The following is a 13,273-nucleotide window of genomic DNA, read 5'->3' on the forward strand; positions in this document are numbered from 1 at the left end:
AACTTAATATGAGCATAACAGAAAGGTTTGAAATTCTCATAAGCTGGAACACTTACACAAAATTTATAATGGATAAAGTTCATGTTTTAGGTTTTATTTTAAAAATGAAATATAAAAGTATAGGAAAAGAGCTGATGTTATTATTATTACTACTATTATTTTAAGAGACATGGTCTCTCACTGTTGCCCAGGCTACAGTGCCTGCTGTGAGCAACAGCTCACTGTAGCCTTAACCTCTAGGACTCAAGGGATCCTCCCACATCAGCTTAACAAGCAGCTGTGACTACAGACATACACCACCATGCCTAGCTAATGTTTTTTAAACTGTAGATAGAGACAGGGTCTCACTAAGTGCCAAGCCTGGTCTGGGTGGAACACCTGGCCTCAAGTGATCCTCTTATCTCAGCCTCCCAAAGCGCTGGCATTGCAGTTGTGGGCCACCATGATCGGCCTGATATTCTTTTGAAAGCAGCCTATTTTTAAATCTTACAAGAAAATTGACCAACCTATGGGATTACAATTGCCACGTGGCTAAATAAGCTAACATATTGCTAGATTTACTTGTTAGAAAGTTTAATAATCGTAGGTCACATGAAATATAATCTTGCCTCCATGACACTCTTTGCTGGCAGATCATGTCTGCTGCAGTGTGCTCAAATTTGGAATGATATTTCAAAAATGACACTAATCAATAAATGGCATTGGCAGACAAATGAAGAGTGGAAGACAGAAGTGGCAAGGAGGAAACCTGGGGTGGATAAGAAGACAGGAGTATGACCATGAAATTGGTCAGGTGTGGATTTAGTTCCCTGACCTTGCCTTGTTCATCTTCACTTTTCTTCTATAAAACAGGAATACTATAGATAATAACCGAACTCTCTGTAATGCTTTAGAGAGATTACAGGTAGCATTCCTACTAAAAGTTCTGGTAGAGTAGATGTTCAATTTATGAATATTTTATCTGTTTCAGGAAGCAGATTTTGGGCAAACCAGTTTGAAAACTTGTACCTCACTGGTCTGGCTTACACATGAAACATTTTTTGTGGTTAAAGGACAAAGTGCTTCAAACTTACTACTGTATTACATTCTTTAAATCCCAAAAATACTCACCTCCACCAAAATCTTTTGAAAAAGATGCGGCAGAAGATTCAGTTATTCCATTCTCCAGGTGACCAGCTTCTTAAGCACTACAAATAAGTGAAAACAACACCATTTACAGATGAATGAAAAAAATAAACCCTTTACCTTATATGCCAAAGTCTAAATTGTCAGCTGCTATGGATATACACTTTTGACTTGTTTTAGCAATTAAAAAAATCAACATGACCACAGTAAAGGGTTAAACAGAAACTTCAGGGGGAAAAGGAATCAGATTTAAAAATGCTCCAACAGACTGGGCACGGTGGCTCACATCTGTAACCCTAGCACTTTGGGAGGCTGAGGCGGGTGGATCATCTGAGGTTGGGAGTTCAAGACCAGCCTGACCAACATGGAGAAACCCCGTCATTACTAAAAATGCAAAATTAACCGGGCATGATGGCACATGCCTGTAATCCCAGCTACTTGGGAGACTGAGGCAGGAGAATTGCTTGAACCCGGAGGGAGGAGGTTGTAGTGAGCCGAGATCGCACCATTGCACTCCAGCCTGGGCAAGGAGAGAGAATCCATCTCAAAAAAACAGAAACAAAAACGAAAACTTAAAAAAAGCAACAACAAAAAAAACTCCAACAGACCTGTGAATACCACAATAAAGACTGGCCAGAGATTTCCAACATATAGACTATATAGACTAGGTACACAATGCTTTCTGTGAATACACTATGCTTTCTGTGACTGAAGTGGAGAAAGAGAAGGGGTATGTACCCAGAGACCCACAGGTTCAATGTTATTGCACTGCACCCTGTACTTAAAATCCATCTTCCTGGCCAGGCACGGTGGCTCATGCCTGTAATCTCAGCACTTTGGGAGGCCAAGGGGGACAGATCATCTGAGGTCAGGAGTTTGAATCCAGCTTGGCCAACCATGGCCAACATGGTGAAACCCCGTTTCTACTAAAAATACAAAAATTAGCTAGGTGCGGGAGCACATGCCTGTAATCCCAGCTACTCAGGAGGCTGAGGCAGAATTGTTTGAGCCCAGGAGGTGGAGGTTGCATTGAGCCAAGATCGCACCACTGAGCTCCAGCCTGGAGACAGAGCAAGTCTCAAAAAAAAAAAAAAAAAAAAAAAAAAAGGAAAAATAATCCATCTTCCTACAATTGCGTTCACAGCTATTAGATTTGACACAGACCTGTTTACTTGGTGAACCGTACATTAAACAGTTCTGAAATACTGAATGGCATTCCAACTTAAAATGACTTCAGATTAATCCAAATTAAAGCAACATTAAAACTCAAAACAAATACTCAACATCAGGAGTCTAATCAAGGGCCAAACATTTGATTCACCCACTACTAATACTTGTATGAATTAGTTCACCCCAAGCAACTGTCTTTTCCTACAAGAATGATAATATTCCTCATCATAACTGTAAAACAACATTTAGTGGTCACAAAAAGTCAATACAATAAAGGCCCTTCTGTCCGGGCATGGTGGCTCACGACTGTAATCCCAGTATGTTGGGAGGGTGAGGCGGGTGGATCACCTGAGGTCAGGAGTTCGAGACCAGCCTGACTACCATGGAGAAACCCCGCCTCTACTAAAAATACAAAAAATTAGCCGGGCATGGTGGCACATCCCTGTAATCCCAGCTACTCGGGAGGCTGGGGTAGGAGAATCGCTTGAACCTGGGAGGCGGAAGTTGTGGTGAGCCAAGATCACGCCATTGCATCCTGCCTGGGCAACAAGAGCAAAACTCCATTTCAAATAAATCAATAAATAAAAAATAAAGGCCATTCTTGCTGTAGAGTTTCTAATGCTTGGGACTAAAACAAGATAAAATACAGCTGTGAATTTCTCAATGCTCATTTTATCATATTAATAAATCATAAGACTGCAATTCTCCTCATGTTCAGTATATATCAGAAGTCTAACCAAGTGAAGTAAAATGAATGGGCAAATGTTAGGTATCCAATTCAACAAAACGAGACTCCTAGACAAATCCACAAAATACATTTCCGCAATTTTTTTTAAATACCAATCATTTCATTTAGATAACAAATTAGTTCATTATTTAACAGTTACCCAAAAGCTGTGGAATAAAATAATTACAATGCTCCCCAAACTACAGTCAGAGAATAATGCAGGAAATATTCTCATTTCTATTCTGATCAATTTTATAAATTAAAATAAAAATTCACACACACACACACACACACACACACCCACCCACCCATGCACACACACAAGAATCATACCATATGAATAAAAATCAAACTGTTCTGTTTAGAATGAAAAAGACCAAAGAACTTCTTAGAGGATGTGACTAAGATTCCAGTGACTTACTGTGTAGATAAAGTCTAGTGTGGATATACATTCAGCCGGAGTACCCTTAAAGCACTACCAGAACAGATCATCTCTCATTCTGTTACTGATTATTCCACCTGCAGACAGGGTGGTGGTGTGCCTGGTAAACTAAAATGGAACTGAATCATGGCTTTAGCCTTATGACAAAATATACCTCAGGGTAACCAGGACTTCAACAATGAAGTAGACCAGGTCAGATGGCAGGACACACTCCCAAACAGACAAGAAGGCACTTTTCTCCAGAGTTTGGTGCTAGCCATAACCAATCATTCTGATTTTCTCTTGCTCTGATCCCAAATTTAATGGCAATTCCCTCTCCCCAAAAGTAAAAATTCAACAGTGACAAAGAGTTATTAAGCATAATTAATACTTAAAAGAGATTAGGAGTCTGAGAGATGGTGAGGATAAATAGCAGGGAATTTTTTTTTTTTTTTTGAGAGAGAGTCTGGCTCTGTCACCTAGGCTGGAGTGCAGTGGCATGACCTCGGCTCACTACAACCTCTGCCTCCCAGGTTCCAGCAATTCTCCTGTCTCAGCCTCCCGAGTAGCTGGGATTACAGGCAGACACCACGACACCCAGCTATTTTTTTTTTTTTTGTATTATTAGTAGAGATGGGGTTTCACCATGTTGGCCAGGCTGGTCTCCAACTCCTGACCTCAAGTGATCTGCCCGCCTCGGCCTCCCAAACTGCTGGGATTACAGGTGTGAGCCACCGCACCCAGCCAATATCAGGGATTTTTTGGTAAATGGTGGTAAAACAACTGGACATCAATATGGGGGAGAACAAAACTCCGTCTCAAAAATTCAAGATTGAACAAAGATCTGTATGTGAAACCAGAACCAAAAAGCTCCTAAAAGAAAACACAGGAAGAACACATTTGTGTCCATGGGGTACACAAAGATTTCACTGATTGATTGACTGACTGAGACAGGGTCTTGCTCTGTCACCCAGGGTGGAGTGCAATAGTGCAATCATAGCTCACTGCAGCCTTGACCTCCAGGGCTCAAGACATCCTACCACTTCAGCCTTCTGAGTAGCTGGGACCAGACACACAACACCACAGCCGTTTTCTGGTGTTTTTGGCATTGTGTTTTGTTTTGTAGAGACAAGGTCTCCTTTATTGCTCAGGCTGGTCTCAAACTCCTGAGCTTAAGCAATCCTACCGCCTCAGGTTCCCTAAGTCCCCGGATTATAGGCTTAAGCCATCACACTAGATTTCTTGAATAAAACACAAAAAGTATGAATCACACAAAAAAATTGATACCCCATCTCTACCAAAAAAATACAAAAAATTATCTGGGGAGCCTGGGAGGCAGAGATTACAGTGAGCCCAAATTATGCCACTGCACTCCAGCCTGGGTGACAGAATCAGACCCTGTCTCAAAAAAAAAAAAAAAAAAACCAAAAGGGCTACAACGACATGGCAATAGGATAGAGCAGACTAGTGATGTTTGAGATAGTAGTTTAGTAGAAAACAGTTAAGAGGATTTGAACCCAGAAAAGAAATTATAACAAACACAAACTTAATCTTAAAAGCATTTTAAAATTTTTTTCACTTGGAAAAGACACCTGAAACCAGTTTATACACATACATGGTTACACAACTGCAAAACAGCCTTTCCTGTAGGAAATCTCAGATCATGTATGCCTGCTGACACACACACAAATTTCTATATGTATGTACATCAATGTTATAACTACTACTCAAAATGTCATTTTTAAAATTCCTCATTTCCTGAGTTTATTTCTTTTAGAACTTACAAAAATAACATACCTTTTTAGAAAGGCCAAGGTCCCCCTTCTTGGGCATAAATCCAGGGTCTAAATCATTGGATTCAAGAAGTTTCTTAGTTGGTTTTCTTTGATGTTTACTTTCATAAAGTCCTGAAATGCATGTATCTTTATATTAAATGATTTAGAAACTGGGCACAAGTTAATTTTTTAAAAATCTGTATACCACACAAAGTGAATCTCAATGTTTTTGATGTTTTCTCCATCATCTTATGGGAAGAGGCAGGATGGTAATTTGATTATAAAATATTAGTAAACAAAACAAGTAAACAGTTCTCAATGCAAACACAAACTAATGTGAGGGATGTGTGTGTGTTGACTTTAAATCACAAAATAACTAAGGGAGAAATCAAAAGGACAGAACTATCTTTATGGCCACTGATTGTTGGTGAGGACAAAATAAGGAGGAGTGAAATAGAGCTTGGATAATGGTCATAAATGGACCACGATTACAGTTTCTGCTCTGCCCCTAAGAAAATAAAATTCAATAGGTAAAAGATAATTCATAGGATCACTCAAGAATTATATAAAAGAGCTGACTTAATAAATCGAGTTTGGCACATAATAGGTACTGAAACAACAACTATCTTTACTATTCTCTCAAAAATCTTTTTAATTATACCCAACTAGTTTAAGCACAATTGGAATCATTTCTTTAAGGAATAACATCAAAAGCTCCTGTTGATGATGTAAAAAAGTTACATCCAAAATTTAAAGGGGTACAGAAAAGAGGATTCTTCCCATTCCTTGACTGACTATAATATTCAATAGTTACAAGGTGAATTAGAGACAATATGTTTAGATCCAACTCTCCCCAGGTGATTTATAAAGAATGATCAAGTGAGAAGTAACTGGTAATTAACTTCGAATGAACTGGTAATTACTATGTGGTCAGGTATACAACATCATACATTAATACATTATGATCTCCATTTTATAGATGAGGAAACAAGTTCAGAGACTAAACAACTTCCCAAGTAACACAAGGACTGGTGGAGCCAGCACTTGAAGCACAGTGCTTATTCCACTAATGTGTGGTGCCCCTCTTGAAGCCCTGTTATCCTGGTTGTAATTTACACAGTGGCTGATCAACAATCATGAAGAGCAACACTGGAGCAAGGAGCATAGTTATCAAAAATACGTCTCCTTGATAGCGTGCTACAATTCATAGTAACTATATCTAATTAGCCATCATTGTAACTATTTCCCAGGACAAAAGAGGGTCGTTTATTGTATATAGATACAATGTTGGCTTTACATCAAAACATACTAAAATCTCCTGCTTCCTCTAATCATATCTGCTCAAATACTGCGATCCCAACCACACCTTACCTGGCGTTTTAACTAGCAATTCCTCAGACTCAAGGGCAGGCCGTGGAGAGACTCCCGGAGCCACAGGTACAGACAAGGTCAGCTGTGGCAACTCAGCATGTCCACCTCCAAGTTCTGACTGAGCCAAGGGGCCCTCCAAAAATGGAACCTCCTTTTTTTTTTTTTTTTTTTGAGACAGAGTCTTGCTGTGTCACCCAGGCTGGAGTGCAGTCATGGGATCCCCGCTCACTGCACGCTCAGTCTTCCAGGTTCATGCCATTCTCCTGCCTCAGCCTCCCTAGTAGCAGGGACTACAGGCTCCCGCCACCATGCCCGGCTAATTTTTTGTATTTATAGTAGAGACAGGGTTTCACCATGTTAGCCAGGATGGTCTCCATCTCCTCACCTCGTGATCCACCCGCCTCGGCCTCCCAAAGTGCTGGGATTACAGGCGTGAGCCACTGCGCCTGGTCTACAGAGCCTCCCTTTCAAGAACTGGAAGCTCTTCCTTGGTTGAAATCAAAGAATTCTCATCCACCTGCTTGTTCTGAGCACTAGATTGACCTCGGGCTAGAAGGCTTTCCTCTTCACAGCGGGAACTTACCTAAGAACAAAAAATAAAATTAGAGTCCACAGGCCAAAATTGTTGTAATTTAAGTGTCAAAAAGAATAACGCACTTTAAAAGGAATGAAATTCTGACAAAGGCTACAAAAAGTGGATGAACCTTGAAGACATTATGTATGCTAAGGGAAATTACTTAGACACAAAGAACAAATATATGATTTCAAGTATATGCGGTATCCAGAATAAGAAAATTCTTAAGACAGAACATAGAATGGCAATTGCCAGGGGTTGAGCAGAAAAGGGAGTTATTGGTTAATGGGTATTGACTTTTAGTTTGGAAAGATGAAAAAAATTATTGAGATGGATGGTGGAGATGGTTGCACAACAATGTAACTGTGCTTCATGCCACTGAACTGGACACTTACAAATGGATAAAACAGGCCCAGCGCTGTGGCTCATGCCTATAATCCAAGCACTTTGGGAGGCCGAGGCGGGCAGATCACGAGGTCAGGAGATCGAGACCATCCTGGCTAACACGGTGAAACCCCGTCTCTACTAAAAATGCAAAAAATTAGCCAGGCGTGCTGGCGGGCACCTGTAGTCCTAGCTACATGGGAGGCTGAGGCAGAAGGAGGTGTGAATCCAGGAGATGGAGCTTGCAGTGAGCCGAGATCATACCACTGCACTCCAGCCTGGGCGAGAGTGAGACTCTCTCTCAAAAAAAAAAAAAAAGATAATATAATAAAGTGTTTTATATATATGTATATTTAACCAAAATTAAATAAAGAAAAAAATGAAGTTGACTGAGATACACTGAAGCTATAATATTGATAAGTCCACAACAATAATTCAAAGGCAGGGGAAAAAGACTGCTCTAATGTCTCCAATTAATGAACTCCTTAATGTTACAATTGGTAATTAATGGGAAAGAAAGAAGCACTTATTCTGCCTTTCAAGTATTTCAGGACAATAATAGAGTCCAGTTAATGAAAGAGACTATCACTTAATAAAAATAGAGAAAATAATAAAATCTGAAAGTCTTCATTTTGTAACCTCTAATAAAATTATTAATATAGGTAAAGATCTTCAACTGGGGTTTTCAAAAAACCATCAGGGAAGCTGGGCGTGGTAGCTCACACCTGTAATCCCAACACTCTGGGAGGCTCAGGCAGAAAGATCACTGGAGCCCAGGAATTCCAGACTAGCAAGGGCAACATAGTGGGATATCGCCTCTACAAAATAGTTGTTGTTAAAAATTAGCCAGGTGTGGTAGTGTGCACCTGTGGTCCCAACTACTCAGGAGGCTGAGATGGAAGGATTGCTTAAACCCAGGAGGTCAAGGCTGCAGTGAACTGTGTTCATGCATCTCTGCACTCCAGCTTGGGCAAGACCCTGTCTCCATTTTAAAAAAGAAAAAACAAACTGTCAGGGAATGGCTGATGGGAATAAAATATTCCTTTTTTTTTAAACCCTCAATATGCAATGTATTACACATTATCATCTCTGATATAGTCTAGCTAAAAATGTTCAACTTCAATCTATCAAACTGGTAGGTTCTATCTTCCACTTCACAGAGAACAGGAGATAGAGAAAATCTAAGTGACACCTATGAGAAAGCAATTACACAAATATAGAGAAGTAGATAACTTTACATGTCACTCTCTTATAGACATGATCCTGATCATGAAAAAAGGGATTGTTCTGAATTCAAAGTGATTTGAGAACCATAACAACCAGTTACAATGAGTAGTCCTAGACTGAGTCCTGGTATGAATAATCCAAAGGTAAAGGTTAGGGGATAACTGGTGAAATCTGAAAGACAGCTGATGTCAGATAAACAGATCTTATATAAGATGCAAGTCTGTTAAATTGATTATAAAGGAAAATGTTCCATTTTTTAACTACATATTAACCTATGTAGGCGTAGAAGGTCAAAATGTCTCTAAATACTTCATTTTAAAAAAACCGAATTAAAAAATAAGACAAATAAGATGTATTTATTTTTGAAATTAGGATCAGACTATATATATTTCACTTTATATCCTATATTTTTACTTAAGATAAAATCATAACAATATTCCTAAGTCATTAAATACTCTTTGAAGACAAAGAGGAAAAAATATATACATAAAGAAATATAATATGTAGACTCATTTATATATTTCCTGAATAACCACTAAATCCTAAGTACTGTGCTAGAAGCTGAGAATAAAAAACAAGATCCCAGTTACGGAAATTATTATTTCATGAAGCTAAAGTATGACACTGAAGATAAAATTGCAGTTTCCTAACGACCAGTGAAAGTTTGCCGAAATTTTGCAACACACCTTGTGCACCTGCTCCTGTACCTTCTTTTGTTTTTTCTTAGGAGTAAATATCTGATCATATTCTTCTGTATATTCCAAAAGCCACTTGCTTGCCTTTCTAAGGCATTTCTTCTCTGACCGCACAGCTAAAAGATGATAAACAAGTTCAATATTAATCCAAAAGTTTCAGGAAAACCCACTGTTTTTATGAGACCATCTGGTACTCCCAAAAGTAACCAGATGGGAAACCACATAGTAAAATAGACTATGGCTTATGATGCAAGAGGCACAAAATGGCTTATGTTTTCTCATATGCAAAAGGAACTGGGGGAGACAAAAGGACTTGTGTTACCTTATATACACATACAACAGAATATATGGGGCCCATCCAGTATTAAGGAAAAGGTTAAATTTAAAGCCAGGTCTTATAGTCACTGACGCCTGTACATATAAAGCTAATATACACCTAACAAAAATATAGCATCTAGATCAGGTAAATGGGTAAAATACATCTTGAATTACAGATTAAGTATGGCTTATCTGAAATGCTTGGGATCAGAAGTGATTCAGAATTTTTCATATTTTGGAATATTTGCATCTACATAATAAGTTATCTTGGGGATGGGACCCAAGTTGAAACACCAGACTCATTTATGTATTATATACATCTTTTATACACGTAGCCTGAAGGTAATTTTACAAAATATTTATTTTCTACATTACACAAAGTTTGTGTACAGTGAACCGTAAGAAAGCAAAAGTGTCATTATCTCAGCCACCCACGTGGAATATCTGTGGTTGTTTGGCATTACCATCATTCCTGCCTCTGAATTTATATGCTACTGATAGGCAAACATTTCCTTACACTTATTCACACATAAGTACTTAACAGTAAAAATATGACATACCCTTAACACAGTGAGAAAGTAGTGTGTTCAGGGTAGCTACGCAGCACAGTACCATCACTAGAATACTTGTACCGGCTGATAAAAAAACAGTAATAACAACGTCGGGCTTTGCGTCTCCATCTATGATGCTGTGTTTTGATTAAAAGGTTACTGTATCCTGTTTTATTTTATAAGGTAAGCAGAGGCCGGGCGCGGTGGCTCACGCCTGTAATCCCAGCACTTTGGGAGGCCGAGGTGGGCAGATCACATGGTCAGGAGATCGAGACCGTCCTGCCTAACACGGTGAAACCCCGTCTCTACTAAAAACACAAAAAATTAGCCGGCCATGGTGGCGGGTGCCTGGAGTCCCAGCTACTCTGGAGGCTGAGGCAGGAGAATGGTGTGAACCCGGGAGGCCGAGCTTGCAGTGAGCCGAGATCATGCCACTGCACTCCAGCCTGGGCGACAGAGCGAGACTGCGTCTCAAAAAAAAAAAAAAAAAGACTTTCTAATCACATTGGAAATGTGTAACAAGGGCCAAGTACTGTGTATTAAACTTAATAAATCAAAACAACAGGCCCTCTAAGGCCAACACAGTGAAACCCCGTCTTTACTAAAAATACAAAAATTAGTCGGGCATGCATGGTGGCTCACACTTGTAATCCCAGCTACTCAGAAGGCTGAGGTGGAGAGAATCACTTGAATTCAGGAGGCGGAGCTTGCAGTGAGCCAAGATTGCACCACTGCAACCAGCCTGGGCGACAGAGCAAGACTGCGTCTCAAAAAAAAAACACTTTCTAATCATATTGGAAATGTGTAACAAGGAGCAAGTACTGTGTATTAAACTTAATAAATCAAAACAACAGGCCCTCTAAGACATAAATGTGCCTCCCTGGGTTATCTGCCTAACCCATCATAGGAACTCAATTCAGCATTAAACTGGTTTTAGATCAAGACACTAGAACTCATATTTAGCAGTTATTAAATTACAATTATTAAGAAAAAAACTTTATTAGGTAAAGTCCTTTACTCCAAAAGGTTTCTCAAAATACATAGACACTAATATAAAAACAATTATTAAAACAACTTTGCCTGAATCTCAGGATTTCAGAAATATGAAAGTACTCATCTCTCACCTCTCCCATCCACTTAAAATGACAAAAACAGACCATTATAGCTAAATCAAAGGACATGTTTAAAGAGAAGCAAACCCAAAGAGTAACTACACCAATTCTTGACCCAATTCTCTGTGCTCTGTCTTATGTAACATTACACTATGAATAACAATCCCATCATCCACAACAGTTTTTTTTTTTTTTTTTTGAAACAGGTTTGCTCTCATTGCCCAGGCTGGAGTGCAATGGCGTGATCTTGACTCACTGCAACCTCTGCCTCCCGGGTTCAAGCGATTCTCCTGCCTCAGCCTCCCGAGTAGCTGGGATTACAGGCATACACCACCACGCCTGGCTAATTTTGTATTTTTAATAGAGACGAGGTTTCACCATATTGGTCAGGCTGGTCTCCAACTCCTGACCTCAGGGGATCCACCCACCTCGGCCTCCCAAACTGCCGGGATTACAGGCGTGAGCCACTGTGCCTGGCCACACAACACACTTCTAAACACTGGACTCTCATGTCTACCAACACTCAACACCTGTTTAAAAAGAAAAGGAAAAATTAGGAAGGGGCAATAACACTTCAGTGTAAGTATCCATGATCAACTACTGCTTAACAGCCTACACGACTTTTGATGAACAGTCAAGGCAGATTACTTAATACTTAAAATGGTTAACCTTAGGGAGTAGGAAAATACACAGACACACACAAAATATTTCAAACACTTCTTTTTGCTGCTGATAAGGAGTTCCAAAAGTAGTTTTTCCAAGCTATTTCCAAATAAAAGTAGATTAGGTGTAAAGAATTGTCTATCGAAATATTACTGTTATTTATTTAATAACGTCCTGACAAGCTTGCAATTACCTCATTAAATCAAAAAATTAGGACCTAAGGCCAACACTGTTTCCTCATATTCTTGATGTGAAAATCTGAGCACTCCTCTTAATAAGGAGTTACAAATACAAAACAAACAGCTCAACTGAACTAACTCCTCTCTCCAGAAACACAAACACAAGGCCTCATAATGAGTGAGTTCCTAGCGGCCATAATTACTGCAACTTACTTCTCCAATTTTCCCCTCCACAGTTAACAGCTCAAAAACTGTCAGTAACAAACAGTCACCATGATATGGTTAGGAGTGTGGCAGATTTCTTAACCAGTAATAATAGGAAAAAAAATTTGCCTATTAATAGATCTCAAGTTTCATGCACTTACTTGCAAGAAACTAATTAAAAGGCAGCCGTGCACGATCTACAAAAACAGCCATAAAGACTGTTAACATTTTAAGTTAAAGGAAACAAACCTGCTCCTCAATATAGCAAGATACAACTGACTTCCCCTTACATACCCTAAAAAAAGCCTTACATGAGAAATTTAAACATGGGAGCAGAAACACACCAACAAAAACACATATCAAACCCCACCTGTATATCTGTTTTCAACCATTTGGAGTCAAGGCGAGCCTGGGCAGCCAAACAGAAAGATTCAGAGGGCATCTTTTCTCCAGCTTCCTCCCAGGTCTCAGACCTGCAAAGTAAACATACATGTTGAAGACCTAACGCTTTTTAATAATTTACAAAGACACTCCCGAAAGGTTTAATGCAGAAAAGGAAAGAGAGAGAGAGAAAACAGAAAGGGGGGCGAGAAGAGCTGGGGAGGGGAGTGAAAGGGAGAGAGGGAAAGAGGGAAGAGATGGAGAGGGAGGTGGGGAAGGGAAAGCCTCCTTCCAAGGTAGGCAGGGTGTGCCGGGTTTCTGCACCACGCTGACAAGACCTTGAGAATGGACGGTCACAGGAAGCCAAGTCACAATGTCATCTCCCTGCCCTCAAAT

General features: G+C 39.6%; 1 long non-coding RNA gene across 6 annotated transcripts in view; it reads right to left on the bottom strand.

Moving 5' to 3' along the window:
* LOC103889776 (uncharacterized) overlaps window positions 1–12,971 on the bottom strand; it is a 54,100-nt gene extending 41,129 nt beyond the window's left edge. For all 6 annotated transcript variants that reach the window (XR_010137299.1, XR_010137300.1, XR_010137298.1 and 3 more), the window contains exons 1-5: window positions 12,867–12,971; window positions 9,461–9,585; window positions 6,975–7,172; window positions 5,241–5,350; window positions 1,111–1,187 (exon numbers count right to left, since the gene is read on the bottom strand). This is a non-coding gene — a long non-coding RNA (uncharacterized LOC103889776). The remainder of the gene's footprint in view (window positions 1–1,110; window positions 1,188–5,240; window positions 5,351–6,974; window positions 7,173–9,460; window positions 9,586–12,866) is intronic.
* Between the last annotated feature and the right edge of the window lie 302 nt (window positions 12,972–13,273).

This window comes from Pongo abelii, chromosome 16 (genome assembly GCF_028885655.2).
Source record: "Pongo abelii isolate AG06213 chromosome 16, NHGRI_mPonAbe1-v2.0_pri, whole genome shotgun sequence".
In the NCBI taxonomy this organism is placed as follows: Eukaryota; Metazoa; Chordata; class Mammalia; order Primates; family Hominidae; genus Pongo; species Pongo abelii.